General features: G+C 41.8%; 1 long non-coding RNA gene across 2 annotated transcripts in view; it reads left to right on the top strand.

Moving 5' to 3' along the window:
- LOC135610077 (uncharacterized) overlaps positions 1-19139 on the top strand; it is a 38331-nt gene that overhangs the window by 18390 nt on the left and 802 nt on the right. The window contains exons 1-3 of one of the 2 annotated variants that reach the window (XR_010486024.1): positions 11379-18411; positions 18500-18573; positions 18662-19139. The exon at positions 18662-19139 is cut by the window's right edge and continues 802 nt beyond it. This is a non-coding gene — a long non-coding RNA (uncharacterized LOC135610077). Of the gene's footprint in view, positions 1-11378; positions 18412-18499; positions 18574-18661 lie in introns of those variants that run through there. The other variant, XR_010486025.1, reaches the window with a different exon arrangement.

The raw sequence follows: 19139 nt of genomic DNA, 5'->3' as shown, positions 1-19139 counted from the left end.
GGGTCGAGTCGCTGACCTCGGCCTTACGTAGAACTAGGTCGCCTAATTTAATGGGTCGAGGTCGTACCTTGCGGTTATAGATTCTGGCGACGGCTCTCTTGTAGGAGAGGTCTCTCAGGTGTGCGTCAGCACGCCGTTCTTCGAGTAGGTCGAGGCCGGCTCGCATTCCTTGGGCCAAAGTGATTTCATCGTAGTTTTCCGTCCGAGGGGTAGGGAAAACCACTTTGGGGGGTAGGACAGCCTTGGTCCCATATGAGAGGTTGTAGGGGGACTCTCTAGTTGCGGTTTTGGGGGTGGTCTGCAGGGACCATAGGATACTCGAGAGCTCGTCCACCCAAGCAGATCGGGCCGCAGACACTCTCCTCTTGAGTTCGTCCAGAATAGATCGGTTGGTCACCTCGGCCAACCCGTTCGTTTGGGGGTGGGCCACCGAGCTAAACCTCAGCTGAATCCCATAGTTCGCGCAGGATTCTCGGAACCTTGCGCTGGCGAACTGGGATCCGTTGTCCGTGATGATGGTTCTGGGCAAGCCGAACCGAGTCACGATGGTTTTCCAAACAAACTTCTCCACTTGTCGTTCCGTGATCGTTGTCAGTGGCTCGGCCTCGGGCCATTTGGTGAAGTAGTCTACTCTCACGACAATATACTTCCGTTGCCCCGAGGCCGATGGGAAAGGGCCGAGGAGGTCCAGTCTCCATTGCGCGAATGGCCACCGCAGTCAATGGGTGCGAGTGGAATAGCAGGCTGCCGGGGCGTTCGAGCGTGCTTCTAGCACGGGCCGCACCGATGTACGTAAGATCTTGCGTCTTGGGACATGGTGGGCCAATAGTATCCTTGGCGAAGGACTTTGTAAGACAAGGTCCATCCAGCGATATACTCCCCGCAAATCCCCTCATGGACCTCAGCCAGGGTCGTCTGAGCCTCTTCAGGCCCGAGGCACCACAGTAGAGGACGCGAGAAGGACCATTTGTAGAGCCGTCCGTTTACCTCGGAGTACCATGCCTGCGTTCGGCGGATGTGCCGAGCCGCAACCTCATCGGCGGGAAGAATCCCGTCGCGCTTGAAGTGCAGCATCTCCTGCACCCATGTGGTACGAGCATCGGCTGAAGTTACAACCGAGACCGAGATGGCGCGAAAGGGGATTTCTTCAATCTCGGACTAGGCTTTGGAGCCCAACCTTGAGGCCAGTTTAGCCAGCTCGTCGACTTGTTCGTTCTGACTCCTTGGCACCCTAGATACCGTAAAGCGTGAGAAATTGGAGGCTAAGCTTTTTACCTCCGCCAGGTACTTCGCCATGGTTGGTTCCCTGGCCTCGTATCCGCCGTCCAGTTGCTCGGCTACCAGTTGCGAATCGGTGAACACATGAACGACATTCACTTGCATCTTGAGGGCTAGCCAGAGTCCTGCAAGGAGTGCCTCATATTCTGCTTCGTTGTTGGTTGCACAGAACCCGAAGCGGAGGGAGCACTCAAACGAACGTCCATCGGGGGCCGATAACACCAGTCCCTATCACGCCCCCCGAATTTAATTCTCATTTAGGAGGTGTGAACCTAATTCAAGATTGATAATATTTAATTCAACAAACAATCTAGGATCCAATCACACATTTGAGGTCACTAAGAAAAACATTCAAGTCATTCACCTCTACAATCCACAATTCACAAAACATGTGCAGTCTATAATCATACATCATGTCACTAGATGATTCTTAATATCCAAAAGCAACTTAACTAAACCATAACTATATCATAAATCCATAAGCACGACAATTAATGCAATCACAAAACCAACATGTACTACATGTTTATATCAGTACACAGTTTAGACTTTAACATTTCCAAAATCCTGACGTAAGTGGTGCTTTTCAAATATTTACAAGATACATCAATCTAGATTTGTCATTGATATTTCATTACACCCAAAAAGAACTTATACAACATCAACCTATCAAGTACAAAATATTTGCCCCAAAATCTTCTAGTCTTCCACTGCCTCAACCCAATTTACACATTTTAGTAAGCGATAAGTTATCCTGAAAAATTTATATAGCAACGGGGTAAGCATATAAAGCTCAGCAAATGACTAACATATCCATAACAAAGAGGATAGTTTTCAAACAAATGAGGTATCAAAATATAAAGCAGATATACAAGATGAAACAGTAGCATGTTATGTTTGAATGCATAATTACAATATCGTATCGTTCGAAGCACGTTGTATTCATACAATCGAGGAAAGGTAATTGGAGCATATCATTAGCATAAGGAGCATATCGATGACATATGGTAGTTTTCAAGGTATAACAAAGACTTATAACATTTCGGAAATATATCAAAGAACAAAACATGAATAGAAGCTCAAATGTCACATGACGATGCATTCATTTCATTCTTATCCAAAGCATGCATAGAAACATAGCCAAAGCTTTGGATATCATATCAAACACATAGAAGGTGAAGTGGGATCATAACATAATATGGTCCATCCATTTCTGAATGACCAACAAACATAAGTCTCCCACGTCTGGGAGCTCCATCCACCCACGTCTGAGTGAAGTCATAGGGGGCCGGCAGAGCATCGCGGGCTCTAAGCATAACTCCCTTTACCATTTCTGGCAAAGGTTCACATTTATCCCACAAACTCCGGAGTACAAAGGGACAGTATGAATAATGAAATTAGCATATATTGGAAGCACATGTGGAACAACGAAATGTACATATGTCTTTCGAGTCAATACGATACAAACATAATCTTTCACAAATGTATTCAGATTTGAAAGGAAACAAAAGCAAGAGCATACAAGGATTTCAAGAAATCATATATAGCTCAATTGAAATAAGAAAGTTAGATAAATTCAATGTCCAAATAAATGAAACTGGAAGAGGCACATATCGAAAGCAAATGTGGAACAATGGGATGCATGTGCTGAATCATTACGATGCAAACATGATCTTTAGATGATAGTTGCAGATGTACAAATAAATAAAGGACAAAAGTATACAGGAATTTAAGGTAATAATGTAAAGCTTAACTGAAGTAAGAGTTTTTGCCGAAATCGATTTCCAAAGAGAAGAAACAAGGAAAGCCGAAATCGACCAAAGCTCGATTCTGGCAGAATTTGATAGGAACATTGTATGAACTATTTGGATAACCAATTATGCTCCAATTTATACAAAATAGGTGTCATTAGAAAGCTTTGTCAATCTAGTTTCAGGAAAATCAAGTTTAACAAGAATTGGAATTTATAACAGGGAGTTACAGATAATTTCGTAGAGAAAGGTCTGAAAATATTAGCTCTGTTTTACTGAATCCATAGGGTCGATGAAAGCAGATGTTTTAGTTAGCAATTGTACTCCAAAAATTTCAAATCAGGTATATACAGAAAGCATTTTGAGTCTAGCTTCGAATAAATAATACTTTGTATGAATCTGAGTTCACAGCAGAAAGTTATAAGTAGTTAAGCAACAAGAGGTCAGAAATTTCGGTCCCTATTTTACAGAATCTGTAGGGTTAATTTAAACAGAAGTCTTAGTAAGCATTTAAACTCCAAATCATTCGATCTTAGTATCAAAATAAAGATTTTTTTGTCTACTTTCAAATAGAATAGGTCTTGTCTAAATCAGAGTTTATTACAAAATGTTATGACCGAAACATTGCATAGAGGTCAGATTACCGAAAAATTACAGATTCATAACTTTATATCAAAACGAAATAAGGTCTGGTTCTCAGTTGAAATCTTTCAAATTTTACAGAATAAAAATGGAAATAGAGATTAAGGTTATTGTGGGATGGGGTTAGAACACTTGCCTTAAAATTATTTGAATCCCAAATGTGAGAAAATTGATGAAAAACCTCAAGCTCTTCTTCTTCTTCTTCTTCTTCTTCTTTTTCTCAAACTCACGTTGGCTACAACTCTTCAGGTTTATTTTCTTTAACCTTTCATCTAATTATTTGGGTTTTGGCTAATGCAAAAGTTGCAAGGTGTCATGCATGCATGAAAGGGGCTAGGTGTCATCTTTAGAGCAAAGATAAGTGGCACCAATCTTAGGTTAGCTAGTGACACATGTCCACTATATATATTTTTTTTAAACTTAAATCTGAATCTTTCATAAATTATATCAAACTTCTAATATTTACTCTTAGGTCCCTAGCCATAAACTTTTAATATAATATCATTGAATATAAAATAATTATTAAATAATTTTTATTTTTACAAACAAATCTTTTACTAAATTTTTTTAAAAATGGGGGATGTTACACTCTCCCCTCCTTAAAGAAAAATTTAGTTCTCTAAATTTATCATACCTCATTCGACGAAAAGATGAGGATAAGCTTTCATCATTTCTTCCTCGAGCTCCCAAGTTGTTTCCTCTCCAGAATGTTATCTCCAAATCACTTTAACTAGAGGGATAACCCGATTCCTCAAGATCTTTTCTTTTTTTATCAACAATCTGAGTGGGCTCTTCCACATAAGACAAGTCTTTATCAATCACCATCGGCTCATACTTAATGATATGAGAGGGATCAGGTATATACTTTCTGATCATTGAAACATGAAATATATCATGGATATGGCACAATGATGGTGGCAAGACAATCCTGTAAGCGACAGAACCAACCCTCTCAAGAATCTCAAAAGGTCCAATAAATCTTGGGCTTAACTTTCCTTTCTTCCCAAATCTTATAATGCCTTTAGAAGGGGAGACATTCAGGAATACAAAATCCCCGATTTGAAACTCAATATTTCATCTTCTGTTATCAGCATAACTCTTTTGACGACTCTGAGCAGTCTTTAACCTTTTTCTTATAAGTTGAATTTTCTCAATAGTCTCTTGTACTTTTTCGGGTACTAATTACTTTCTGTCGCCAATTTCTTCCCAACATATAGGCGTCCTACACTTTCGCCCATATAAAGCTTCATAAGGAGCCATCTGAATACTTGAATGATAACTATTATTGTAAGTGAACTCAATAGGAGAGATATCTTTATCCCATTCACCTTTCCAATCCATAACATTGGCTCGAAGCAAATCCTCAAGTGTTTGAATGGTTCTTTCTGATTGACCATCAGTTTGAGGGTGATAAGCAATGCTAAACTTGACTTTAGTGCCAATAGATTCCTGTAACCTTCTCCAAAATCTAGATAAAAATCTGGAGTCTCTGTCAGAGATTATCTCTTTTGGAACACCATGAAGTCTTACTATTTCATTTATATATAAATCTGCAAGCCTATCAAGAGAATAAGTCATATTGATCGGTAGAAAATGTGCAGATTTCGTTAACCTATCAATGATAACCCAAATAGCATCATGCTTTCTAGAAGTTCGGGGTAGTCCTGAAATAAAGTCTATGGTAATACATTTCCATTTCCATTCAGGAATATCTAAAGGTTGCAACAAACCTCCAGGTCTTTAGTGTTCTGCTTTGATTTGCTGACAAGTCAAACACTTTGAAACATATATTGCAATCTCCTTCTTCATGCCTTCCCACCAATAATGACTTTGGAGATCTCTATACATCTTAGTGCTACCAGGATGCATGGTGTACTTTGAATTATGACCATCCCTCAGGATTTGATTTTTGATATCTGAGTCATTTGGAACACATATTCTATCCTTAAATCTCAATAGGTCATCCTCTGAAACTCGAAAATTCACTTTCAATCCCTTTTCTACTTCATTCTTTAAGCGGATCAAGCGTCGATCTCGTAGTTGTCCTCCTTTAATTTGTTGAATGAGATCAGATTGCACTTGGATGGAGGCCATTAATATCATTGAGTCTTGCCCTTTTCTCATAACATTCGAATCATAATTCTCTTCTAATAACTTCCATTGCTTCGCAACCAAAGTCGCCATAAAACTTATAGATTTTCTACTAAGGACAACTGCTACAACATTAGCTTTACCCGGGTGATAACGAATGGTACAATCATAATCCTTTAGAAGTTCTATCCATCTCCGCTGTCTCATATTTAACTCTTTTTGAGTAAAAATATACTTTAAACTCTTATGATCAGTAAAGATTTCAAATGTTCGTCCATACAAGTAATGCCTCCAAATCTTTAGAGCAAAAACAATTGCTGCCAATTTTAAATCATGAGTTGGATAATTTAGTTTATAACTCTTTAGTTGTCTAGAAGCATAAGCAATCACTTTCCCTTCTTGCATCAAAACACATCCAAGGCCCTTTCTTGAGGCATCAGTGTAAACCATAAATCCCTCATCACCACTTGGAATAGTGAGAATAGGGGCAGTAGTCAATCTCCTTTTTAACTCTTGAAAACTTTGCTCACAATCATCACCCCATACAAATTTCACATTCTTTTGAGTGAGTTTGGTGAGAGGTTGAGCGATTCGAGAAAATCCCTCCACAAATCTCCTATAATAACCTACCATGCCCAAGAAGCTTCTAACTTCTGTCACGTTTGTTGGTCTTCCCACTTAACAACAGCTTCCACTTTCTTTGGATCAACAGATATACCCTTCCCTGAAATCACATGGCCTAAGAAAGCAATTTCATTCAACCAAAATTCACATTTGCTGAACTTTGCATACAACTTCTTTCTATTAGTATGGATAATATATTTATCAAGTGTTCCTCATGCTCCTGATTACTCATTGAATATACTAATATGTCATCAATGAATACAATCACACAATCGTCCAAGAATGACTGAAATATCCTATTCATCAGTTTCATAAAAGCTGCAGGGGCATTAGTTAAACCAAAAGGCATCACTAAGAATTCATAGTGACCATATCGAGTTCTAAAAGCTGTTTTTGGAATATCCTCCTTCATGATCTTCAACTGATAGTAACCTGACATTAAATCAATCTTGGAGAATACTTGTGCACCCTGCAATTGATCAAACAAATCATCAATTCTGGGTAGGGGATACTTGTTTTTGATGGTCACCTGATTCAATTATCTATAATCAATACAAAGCCTTAACGTTCCATCCTTCTTCTTAACTAATAGCACCGGAGCACCCCATGGTGAAACACTGGGTCGAATGAAACCCTTATCTAATAGTTCTTGTAGTTGCTTTTTCAATTCCTCTAGCTCGGGTGGTGCCATTCTGTAAGAAGGCTTAGATATTGGGGTTGTCCCAAGAACCAAATCAATAGTAAATTCACCTTCTCTATCTGGAGATAAACCAGGCAAGTCATCTGGAAATACATCAGGGAACTCTTTGACCACTGTAATTTCATTTAGGTGAGTTTCTTTATTTGAATGCTCCTTTACACACACCATATAACAAAAACAACCCTTCTGCATAAAATGATAAGCTTGAAGTGCTGATATCAAGCAAGGAGGCAAATCATGCCTAATACCCTCAAAGTAAAATATAGGCTGATCTGGTATGCAGAAAGTAATTATTTTTGTATAGCAATCAACACTAGCATGATAGGAAGATAGCCAATCCATGCCAAGTATAATATCAAAACCCTGGATCTCTAGGAGAATCAAATCAGCAAGAAGTTCACATTCTCCGATAGAAATCAAACAAGATGGATAAACCAAGTTTGTTGTCAAAGAATCCCCAACAGCAGTAGTTACATATAACATATAATCCAAGGGTCTAGGTTCAATGCCCAAGTAACAAGCAAAGTGTTGTGAAACAAAAGATAAGTTGGAACCAGGATCAAACAAAACTTTTGCATTTCTTTTAGAAACATGAAGAATACCTTCAACCGCTGATTTAGAGGCTTTGGAATCTTGTTCAGTAATAGCATATACTCTAACATGGGTTGTTGACTTAGGAGGCAGTGGCTCTTTCTTCTTGTTCAGTGGGCAATCTCTTACTTTATGATCTAATTTCCCGCAAGCAAAACAAGCTCTAGTCGTCCGAAAATATTGACTTGTTTCATGATTTAATCCACATTTAGCACATGAATGAGTCCTTTGTGGTGGTTTTTCTTTCTCAAATCTGGACATCTTGACCCTCTTATAACTTGTTTCAGATTCATTCCCTCTCTTACTTTTGCTGATAAACTTCTTATCTTTCTTGTCCCTGATTTCTTGAATTTCCTCCAAGTCTCTTTCAATTATCAAAGCCCTTTCGACCACATCGGCATAAGCTTGGAGTTTTAATGCTGATATTCGACTTCTTATAACTGGCCTTAGACCCCTTTCAAATTTCTTTGCTTTTCTAATTTCATCATAAGTTATATGAGTGGCAAATCTAGAGAGCTCAGTGAGTTTGGATTCATACTTTGCAACTGTCAAATTTCTCTAGATGAGATCCAAGAACTCCAATTCTTTCTACTCTCTAATACAATCTGAAAAATATTTATCGTTGAACTTTTCTATGAATGCCTTCCATGTGATTGGCTCATGTTTGATTTCAGAAATCCTTTTAATCATTCTCCACTAGTGCTCGGCCTCTCCTTCCAATATAAAGGCAGTAAGAGAAACCTTTTGGTCTTCAGGGCAATTTAAGACATCAAATATTTTTTCTATCTGCATCATCCATCGTTCTGTTGTCATTGGATCAGGCTCACCACTAAAACTAGGAGGACTAAGCTTCTTAAACTGTTCAATTCCCAACCTAGTATGGTTTGATGCCCCCGTTCTATTATTTCCTCGTTGGACTTGTTGTTGCATCACTTGTGTCATAGTCTCCAGAGTTCTCATAATTCCACTTAATTGATCAGCAGTAGATGCAATAGGAGAATCAGATGTCCTCGTCATCCTTGCTTCCTAAAAACAACAAAAGAGAATTTTTTTTTATCAATCTCTGAATAAAATTCACTAAACCACCAAATTCTTTTTGTGTATCTAGCATATCAAAATAATAATAATAATAATAATAATAATAATAATAATCTTAGTGATCCTCAAATCATGCTCTGATACTACTATGTCATGCCCCCCGAATTTAATTCTCATTTAGGAGGTATGAACCTAATTCAAGATTGATAATATTTAATTCAACAAACAATCCAGGATCTAATCACACATTTGAGGTCACTAAGAAAAACATTCAAGTCATTCACCTCTACAATCCACAATTCATAAAACCTATGCAGTCTATAATCATACATCATGTCACTAGATGATTCTTAAAATCCAAAAGCAACTTAACTAAACCATAACTATATCATAAATCCATAAGCGCGGTAATTAATGCAATCACAAAACCAACATGTACTACATGTTTATATCAGTACACAGTTTAGACTTAACATTTCCAAAATCCTGACGTAAGAGGTACTTTTCAAATATTTACAAGATACATCAATCTAGATTTGTCATTGATATTTCATTACACCCAAAAAAAACTTATACAACATCAACCTATCAAGTACAAAATATTTGCCCCAAAATCTTCTAGTCTTCCACTGCCTCAACCCAATTTACACATTTTAGTGAGCGATAAGCTATCCTGAAAAATTTATATAGCAACGGGGTGAGCATATAAAGCTCAGCAAATGACTAACATATCCATAGCAAAGAGGACATTTTTCAAAACAAATAAGGTATTAAAATATAAAGCAGAGATACAAGATTAAACAGTAGCATGTTTTGTTTGAATGTAGAATTACAATATCGTATCGTTCGAAGCACGTTTTATTCATACAATCGAGGAAAGGTAATTGGAGCATATCATTGGCATAAGGAGCATATCGATGATATATGGTAGTTTTCAAGGTATAACAAAGACTTATAACATTTCGGAAATATATCAAAGAACAAAACATGAATAGAAGCTCAAATGTCACATGACGATGCATTCATTTCATTCTTATCCAAAGCATGCATAGAAACATAGCCAAAGCTTTGGATATCATATCAAACACATAGAAGGTGAAGTGGGATCATAACATAATATGGTCCATCCATTTCTGAATGACCAACAAACATAAGTCTCCCACGTTTGGGAGCTCCATCCACCCACGTCTGAGTGAAGTCATAGGGGGCCGACAGAGTATCGCGGGCTCTAAGCATAACTCCCTTTACCATTTCTGGCAAAGGTTCATATTTATCCCACAAACACCGGAGTACAAAGGGACAGTATAAATAATGAAATTAGCATATATTGGAAGCACATGCGGAACAACGAAATGTACATATACCTTTTGAGTCAATACGATACAAACATAATCTTTCACAAATGTATTCAAATTTGAAAGGAAACAAAAGCAAGAGCATACCAGGATTTCAAGAAATCATATATAGCTCAATTGAAATAAGAAAGTTAGATAAATTCAATGTCCAAAGAAATGAAACTGAAAGAGGCACATATCGAAAGCAAATGCGGAACAATGGGATGCATGTGTCGAATCATTACGATGCAAACATGATCTTTAGATGATAGCTGCAGATGTACAAATAAATAAAGGACAAAAGTATACAGGAATTTAAGGTAATAATGTAAAGCTTAACTGAAGTAAGAGTTTTTGCCGAAATCGATTTCCAAAGAGAAGAAACAAGGAAAGCTGAAATCGACCAAAGCTCGATTCTGGCAGAATTTGATAGGAACATTGTATGAACTATTTGGATAACCAATTATGCTCCAATTTATACAAAATAGGTGTCATTAGAAAGCTTTGTAAATCTAGTTTTAGGCAAATCAAGTTTAACAAGAATTGGAATTTATAACAGGGAGTTACAGATAATTTCGTAGCGAAAGGTCTGAAAATATTAGCTCTGTTTTACTGAATCCATAGGGTCGATGAAAGCAGATGTTTTAATTAGCAATTGTACTCCAAAAATTTCAAATCAGGTATATACAGAAAGCATTTTGAGTCTAGCTTCGAATAAATAATACTTTGTATGAATCTGAGTTCACAGCATAAAGTTATAAGTAGTTAAGCAATAAGAGGTCAGAAATTTCGGTCCCTATTTTATAGAATCTGTAGGGTTAATTTAAACAGAAGTCTTAGTAGGCATTTAAACTCCAAATCATTTGATCTTAGTATCAAAATAAAGATTTTTTTGTCTACTTTCAAATAGAATAGGTCTTGTCTAAATTAGAGTTTATTACAAAATGTTATGACCGAAACATTGCATAGAGGTCAGATTACCGAAAAATTACAGATTCATAGCTTTATATCAAAACGAAAGAAGGTCTGGTTCTCAGTTGAAATCTTTCAAATTTTGCAGAATAAAAATGGAAATAGAGATTAAGGTTATTGTGGGATGAAGTTAGAACACTTGCCTTAAAATTATTTGAATCCCAAATGTGAGAAAATTGATGAAAAACCTCAAGCTCTTCTTCTTCTTCTTCTTCTTCTTCTTCTTCTTCTTCTTCTTTTTCTCAAACTCACGTTGGCTGCAACTCTTCAGGTTTGTTTTCTTTAACCTTTCATCTAATTATTTGGGTTTTGGCTAATGCAAAAGTTGCAAGGTGTCATGCATGCATGAAAGGGGCTATGTGTCATCTTTAGAGCAAAGATAAGTGGCACCAACCTTAGGTTAGCTAGTGACATATGTCCACTATATATATATATTTTTAACTTAAATATGAATCTTTCATAAATTATATCAAACTTCTAATATTTACTCTTAGGTCCCTAGCCATAAATTTTTAATATAATATCATTGAATATAAAATAATTATTAAATAATCCTTATTTTTACAAACAAACCTTTTACTAAATTTTAAAAAACATGGGGGATGTTATAGTCCCACGCCCGCGTCCGCGCCTCTTGAGGTGGCCGAGCCGTCCACGTGTAGGATCCACGCTTCCTCAGACTGCTCGAGACCCACGTCATTGATCTGAGCAAGTTTCGCGACGAAGTCGGCTACGGATTGGGCTTTGACGGCAGTCCTCGGTACGTAACGTATGTCGAACTCCCTGAGTTCTACCGACCACTTGAGGAGCCGACCTGCAACATCGAATTTAGATAAAACCTACCTGAGCAGTTGGTCGGTGATTACCTCAATCGGGTGGGCTTGGAAGTAGGGGCGTAGCTTCTGAGCCGCTAGCATGAGCGCCAGAGCCAGTCTCTCTATCGGCGGGTACCGCTCCTCTGGCCCGTTTAGGACATGGCTGACGTAGTAGACTGGTAGTTGCTCGCCGAAGACTTCTTTTATCAAGACAGAGCTGACCGCTTGCCGAGAGGCAGCCAGGTAGATTCTGAGTTTTTCCCCAAAAGAGACCGAGGCAAGGTGGGGGAGGTTGGCCAAGTGTCGTTTGACTTGGCCAAAAGCTTCTTCGCACTGCGCCGTCCATTGGAAGTTCTTCGGGTTCTTTAGTGCCCGGAAGAAGGGGAGGCAACGATCGCTAGATCGAGATAGGAACCGGGATAAGGCAACGAGCCTTCCGTTCAGTCGCTGCAAGTCCTTGATTGTCCGGGGGGGCTTGCATATCGATGATCGCCTGGACCTTTTCCGGGTTGACGTCGATTCCTCTTTCATGTACGATGAACCCGAGGAACTTTCCCGAGCTGACACCGAAAACACACTTTGCCGGGTTGAGTCGTAGACCATACCTCCGCAGCGTGGCAAATGTTTCGGTCAAGTCGGTCAGGTGATCTGCCGCCGCACGGCTCTTCACGATCATGTCGTCAACATAGACCTCGAAGTTCCGCTTGATCTGTTGGGCAAACATCTTGTTCACGGCTCTCTGATAGGTTGCGCCTGCATTCTTTAGCCCGAACAACATTACTTTATAGAAATACACTCCTAGATCGGTGAGGAAAGCCGTGTGTTCTTGGTCCTCGGGCGTCATTCTGATCTGGTTGTAGCCGGAGAAGGCGTCCATGAACGAAAGGCGGGCATGCCCGGCGGTTGTGTCGATCAGCTGGTCGATCCTCGGGAGGGGATAGCAGTCCTTTGGGCATGCACGATTGAGACTGGTGTAGTCAACACACATCCTCCAGCTTCCATTAGATTTCTTCACCAGAACTACATTGGACAGCCATCGCGAGTACTTGACTTCCTCAATGAAGCCAACTGCCAAGAGTCGCTCCAACTCTTCGCGGACGGCCTGCTATCTGTCCGAGGCTTAGGATCGCGGTTTCTGCTTCACTGGCCGAGCATCGGGTGAAATGTTCAAGTGATGTTAGGCGGTCTTCGGATCGACGCCTGTCATGTCAGATGGCGACCAAGCGAAGACGTCGGCGTTCTCTTGCAAGAAGCCAACAAGTTGCCCCCGCTCCTGCTCGAGGAGTTCCGATCCGACTTTAATCATTCGGTCTGGCCGATCCTTTATCAACGGTATGTCACAGGTGGGGGCCATCGGCTCGGGATGCGGGGTAGGTTGCTTCGTTTCCCTTGGGTCCTCCAGGGGTCAATTGGTCTTCGCCCTTTTGTGAAGAGAAACTGCCGTCAAGTAGCACTGTCTGGACTCCCGAGGGCTCCCCCAGACCTCCCCAGTCCCTGCGTGGGTCGGGAACTTCACCGTCTGGTGGTAGGTGGAGACTACGGCCCTAATCTTGTTGAGGGTGGGGCGACCGAGGATGGCATTGTACGCCGTAGGGAGATCCACCACTAGGAAGGTGGACATCACCGTCTTTGATCTGGGCGGTGCTCCTAGAGTCAGGGGCAAGGTGACGGTTCCCAACGGTGAGATCGAGTCGCCGGTGAACCCTGTGAGCGTCGAGCAGATAGGCTCCACGGCCTCTTTAGCTAACCCCAGTTTTTGGAAAGCGTCAAGATATAGCACGTCAGTTGAGCTCCCCATGTCGATCATGATTCTCCTCACCTGGGCGTTGGCGATTCGAGCCATTATCACGAGCGCATCGTTGTGCTCTGGTCGCTCAGCGCCTTAGGGGGGGAACGCGACCTCAAGGTCGGGGCCGCGTCGGGGAGTGTCGTCCTTAGCTAAGCAGGCGTATGCCTTCCTTCCTAACATACTGATCCCACCGGACGCTGGGCCGCCACTGATGACGTCGATGTGGCGCTCAACGGGACCCTCTGGATGGGGCGACGATCCCCTATTCTGTCGGACGTACCGACTGAGGTGTCCTCTGCGGACGAGCTCCTCGATTTGCTGCTTCAGCTCGCGGCACTCTTCAGTATCGTGTCTGCTTTGCCAGTGGAAGCGACAATACTTGGATCTGGTGATCGTTGCCTCCCCTTCTTTCTATTCTCATTCAGCCTATGAGGCTCTGAATCCCTCCTATTTATAGAGGTCCCCTATCCAACCCTAATGGATCCTCGCCTATTGGGTATTGGATCTGCATCCAATAACCCAAGCCTTTTAGATTAGTGGATCTCTATCCAATAATCTCTCATGGGCTCTTATTAGATCTCATTCATGGGATCCAATAATTCAGGGGCTTATTGGATATCCAATAAGACAAGGGCTCCATCGGATATCTCATATCCAAACCTCTACTCATCGCAATGCCTACCATATGTGTGTGATCCTCTAGGCCCAATATCGAGCTGGCCGTGAGTCATACCTGTCAGAACTCCTTCTAACTCAATGAATTATTATCTCTGTAATAATTCACTTGACTCATCGACTACGGACGTACTAGGCCACTACGCCGTAGTCCCAAGACGATACAGGAGAATCCAATCCATTAGACCTGTCTGTCCTCAATTATCGTGTACCTATAGTCCCTCATCCATCTAATATCCCAGAGACCGTATATCGAGCATGGTGTTGTCAGACCCATACGGTTTCTACTCGAGTCTCGCTCTAATCGGATTCTCCCGGAGAACTCTTTCTCTCTCAACCCGAATGACCCTGGCCAGGGATTTGTCTGAGCAAGAATACATGGGATATTCCTCTTATGACGCCGAGAGTGGATGATCCTCTATCAACACTCAATAACCCTCGTAAGGTCGACTACCACTCTCAATGACCAATTGTACTAGATCTGGGACAGCCAAACCTATAAGTCTGGTATCAAAGAGTGGAGCAGTCATACAGGATATCCTTGGTGTCTCAAGTCTAAGGACCAGATATACCACTAGGACTACGGAATCACTGTCTGACAATAAGGCATCATCAACCATCCAGCATTCCGTAAGCTGATCAATTAGTGAACTCATTCTCCAATGAGCACCTGTACTGTATCCCTAGTGTCCCTACATGAGCAGCTATGAGACCCGCTGCATCCATCATATGGATGGGTATACAGCACACCAGTCTATCCGGTTATCACGATATCCCTCTCGAGAAACCTATGATCGAGATTATTTAGGATATGTGTTTAAAGGTGAATCGATCTCATTTTCGTGATCTCATCACGATCCGATTCCCATTGCACAAATCCAAGGACATCACAATATATATATGCATATATGTAATAGTTATAAAGTGATATATACCAAAATATAATAAGTAAAATAATATTCTGTATCAAGTCACACGTATCATTACTCACGTGATTGGCTTACTGAGCACCTATGACTAGCAATCTCTACCATCATGTTACAAGGTTCACACCGATTATGTTCTCCTTAGCTTTCTTGGTAGCAATGTTCGCTTACTCGACCTTATCCTCTGACTTGTCGGGCTCCCATAAGCGAATATGGGCTCTGAAGTAGTCCAACTCTCTAACTGCTTCAATCATACCTCTGCATGATCAAGTCCCTCCCATGGGACTCACTGGTACTTGCATTCGAACTTTTCCCTCGGTAGTACACAGCCCCCATATGTTGATGACCAAGGCTTTCATCCGATGCAAAATTTGATGCAGCACGGAAGACCCGCCTCTGCGGTATCATGACCTTCACTCCTTGAATCCATAGCCTTCTTGTTGTCGTGCTATTCATCGAAGTGGAGCTCCCAGTAGCTCCCGATCGTACCTCCGTATGATATAGTCCCTCATAGGACTATATTCGTGTGTATCGCATTGCCACGAACTGTTCCACCACGATCCGCTGCACCATGTCGCCTCTTGGTGATATCTCCATTGCATTCTGATCCTTGTGGGATGAACTCGGTTTGTGATCCCTCAATGTGTGGCCTCTGCCAACATATCACAGGGCATCTTCCACCTTCAATTGTGTTCGCTCCTTTGGCAATTGACCTTTATCCACCCGCTCTTGGGTCACACCTAGATGAAGCATCGCTCTAGGAAAGTCCATCGCTTAGTAGCTCTCGAAGTCCACCGACTTAGCTAAAAATGGTGCACCGTTGTCTGGATCCTGGGCCTTTACCCCTCACTAGCACAATCTCCGCTGCGCACCGCTTCCTTCATGGCAGCATTGCTACATATTCTTCAAGAGTACCCACCTTTGCATCCTCTTGCCCCGTGCTAAGGCCTTCGAAAACCAACTTCGCCTCAGTAAGTTGAGTCGCCTCAATTCCTCCATCAAATGCTTCTCTGAGGGAAGGTGCATGTGCCTCAAAGCTCTCTTCGTCTTTGACACCATGCAGGATGAGCCCGTTTCATCAGAATGAAGGACCCATGGAACGACATGATCCTGCTCTTGCCTCTACAAGAGTTCATGTTCTTGACCTCTATCCAAGGAAAGCTCTATGCCTCTGCTCTATGTTCCATCTTCTATGTCGGCTCCCTTCATGCGGCTTAGGTACTTCACCAAGTTACACCCAAGTTGCTCCGCTCCTCGTTTTGCATTGAGTTGATGGTGGCTCTCGTGCCCACCATTTCACGGGTCAGCCCTCCATTGAGTCTAATCTTCATATCGACTCCAAATGTGTCTTCATTTGTGTTGTCTTAGGTCGCTCCCCCACTTGATCTCGCAATACATTTTCTCAAGCGAGATCGTGCGACGACTCCTCGTCGCTCACTCGATCCATTGAGCTTCATGGAGTTGTTGCCTTTGAGGTACTCCTCCTCAATATGTGCGGTCCATTGCATGTGATTCTCCCTCTAGAGAGCCGGGACTTATCTTTCCTGGGTATCTATCTCGTTGGAGCAACATCTCTCTTCGTTTCCTTCCCTCTGAAAGTTTCGGAGATCACCATCCCCTTGGACTACTTCGACTTGCTGACCAAACTGTGCATTGTTTTGCCTCGTACAAAAGCATTTGCTAAATTATGACTCCACATCAATACAACCCCCGTTGCACTACTCAAGGCCTAGCAATATGATGAACTCGCTGCACACTTCAGCCTCCTATGGACGTATCATTCTCATGCCGAAGAGAAAGTTTCAATGCTCCATGACGCCAAGTTTCGGTCGCCTTGGGATGGCCGCGAACATTCCATCGTCAGCATACAAGCCCTTGCATGAGTACTAAATTTTTCGAGTTAGCAATTCCCCTCACCTCTGTGAGCATTACACAACTCTTTCGGTCATTGAGTAACACATTCCACCTTGCATGGTCTCATCCTTTACCAAGCACCTCACTTGCCTCGAGCACCATCAAGTATCATTGTCAACATCGAGCCGTAGCTCGAACTCAACCATCCCAACGTTTGTGCGCTACACATTCTTCTAAGCTTGCTTGTTATCGTGGTGCCTCTTGCGCGAAGGGTGGGTCATTCCTTTGAATGCCAATCTCAGATGCCCACTCCTCCAAGTGACTTCTTTTTCCTACATCTCCATGCTCGTTTTCCCCCAAACGGTCGTGCGTGCTGACTACCCTCAACGCAGCCCAGCTAAGTCCCCCACGTTTTTCATGCCAAGTGTTTCTATGAGTGTTTGTCCTGCTCTAATACCATCAGTCACGGACTTATCTGGTTTTACCTAAGTCGTGTGGCACCCTTACGTGTCCGTCCACAAAAGGTCAGCCTCTCCGAAACTTCCCATGATCCCTTAAAACCTACAAAAAGAAAAAACGGGTTAAAGAAAGCGCCTCACTCGGGATCCACAAGTAATCATTTCAGAAAACACTTCATAGCCAATGCAAATTACAAACAGACTTTACAAGTTCTGAACGGTTATACAACAAATGGTCAAAATTGTCCACTACAGATTGAATATCTCTACAAGTGTCCACATGACACAACATTTATTTACAAGTTTAAAAAGGCTACCAAACTCAATTAAAATAGGGCTGTTTCGACCGTCCCTCTCCATGCCGTGTAAAATATAAACAAATCAAAATATACGGACATAGATAATCATTATATCAAATATCTAATTTCGACCGTCCCTCTAGCTGTGTATTCTCGTAAGTTAATGTTGTTTCCCGAGAATTCTCCACCGAATGCCTCGTTAGGAGGCTTTTCTGGAAGCCTGAGTTCTCATAAAGCATGCCTCGGAGAATGAAATCTTCTGTTCCGTGTGGATTGATTCTTGTTGAAGATCATTTGTATACCTCTTTTTGTGAACGATTATGATGCCAATGTGGAGTGACAGAGTCTTCAGTTGGTGTGATTTTTCTGGATTGACCATGTCATTCTTCATTCGAAGGATCAAGGAAGTTCTACTGTTGGCGGAGGGAATATTTGCTTGATACAATTTGATGCAGGGAATCTTGGTGTGGTTTAGCCTAATGGAAGACAAATTCATGCAGCAAATATCCTGCACTGGGGTATGGGTGTGGGATCTGCAGATAATAAGGTGTTTAAATCAGATATCTACCCCAAGGTTTTGGATCCTGCATATGTTTTATTGGTCCCATTTTAGGTCCCAGCTGGACCTGACCTGATTGATCACATCATCTTTTGCTTTGCAGATCGTGCGTGGAGCCTTGATGTAACATGTGGGCCGGCCTGCTGATGTGCTGCATTCCTTTTGATTGAATCCATGGTTTGGGAACAACAAACCCTTAGAAAAATAATTTTTAAAGAATAATTTTAGGTTGAATCATATTTCATTTAACAAAGTCTTTCTGCAGAGTGACCCGATCATGGCATCAACATTTAATCCCCAGTGGCGCATGTGCTCTGATCGCATTAATTCAACACGGAATTAGCAAAGGAAGATGCTACGTCGAATCCTATCAGATCATGATTGAAACCCGAATCACTACGGCATACATGTGACAGGCCATATGCCTCCGCCGCTTAGCACAGTATGCTATCCCGGTGGTTCTCCCGCATTAACGTGCTGTGGTTGGGGGCCACGCAATGAATGCCGACTTCCCCTCCCTGTGATGGTAAAACGTGTGTCCGTATCCCAGCGAATGCCCAGTGATATTTTAGAGGGAGAGAGAGAGAGAGAGAGAGAGAGTGTGTGTGTGTGTGTCGCAGCACTACAGCAGCAGAAGCGGTTTTGGCGTCTAATGGGTGGAATGAATGCGGCTGTTGGCTACCGGAAGATGACAGCAACGGGTCCATGGCGGGCGGTCCTGGTGGTTCTCTCGCCTCCCCCAG

The sequence above is a fragment of the Musa acuminata genome, chromosome BXJ2-4 (assembly GCF_036884655.1).
Source record: "Musa acuminata AAA Group cultivar baxijiao chromosome BXJ2-4, Cavendish_Baxijiao_AAA, whole genome shotgun sequence".
NCBI lineage: Eukaryota > Viridiplantae > Streptophyta > Magnoliopsida > Zingiberales > Musaceae > Musa > Musa acuminata.
This window is presented reverse-complemented; position numbering and strand designations above follow the sequence as displayed.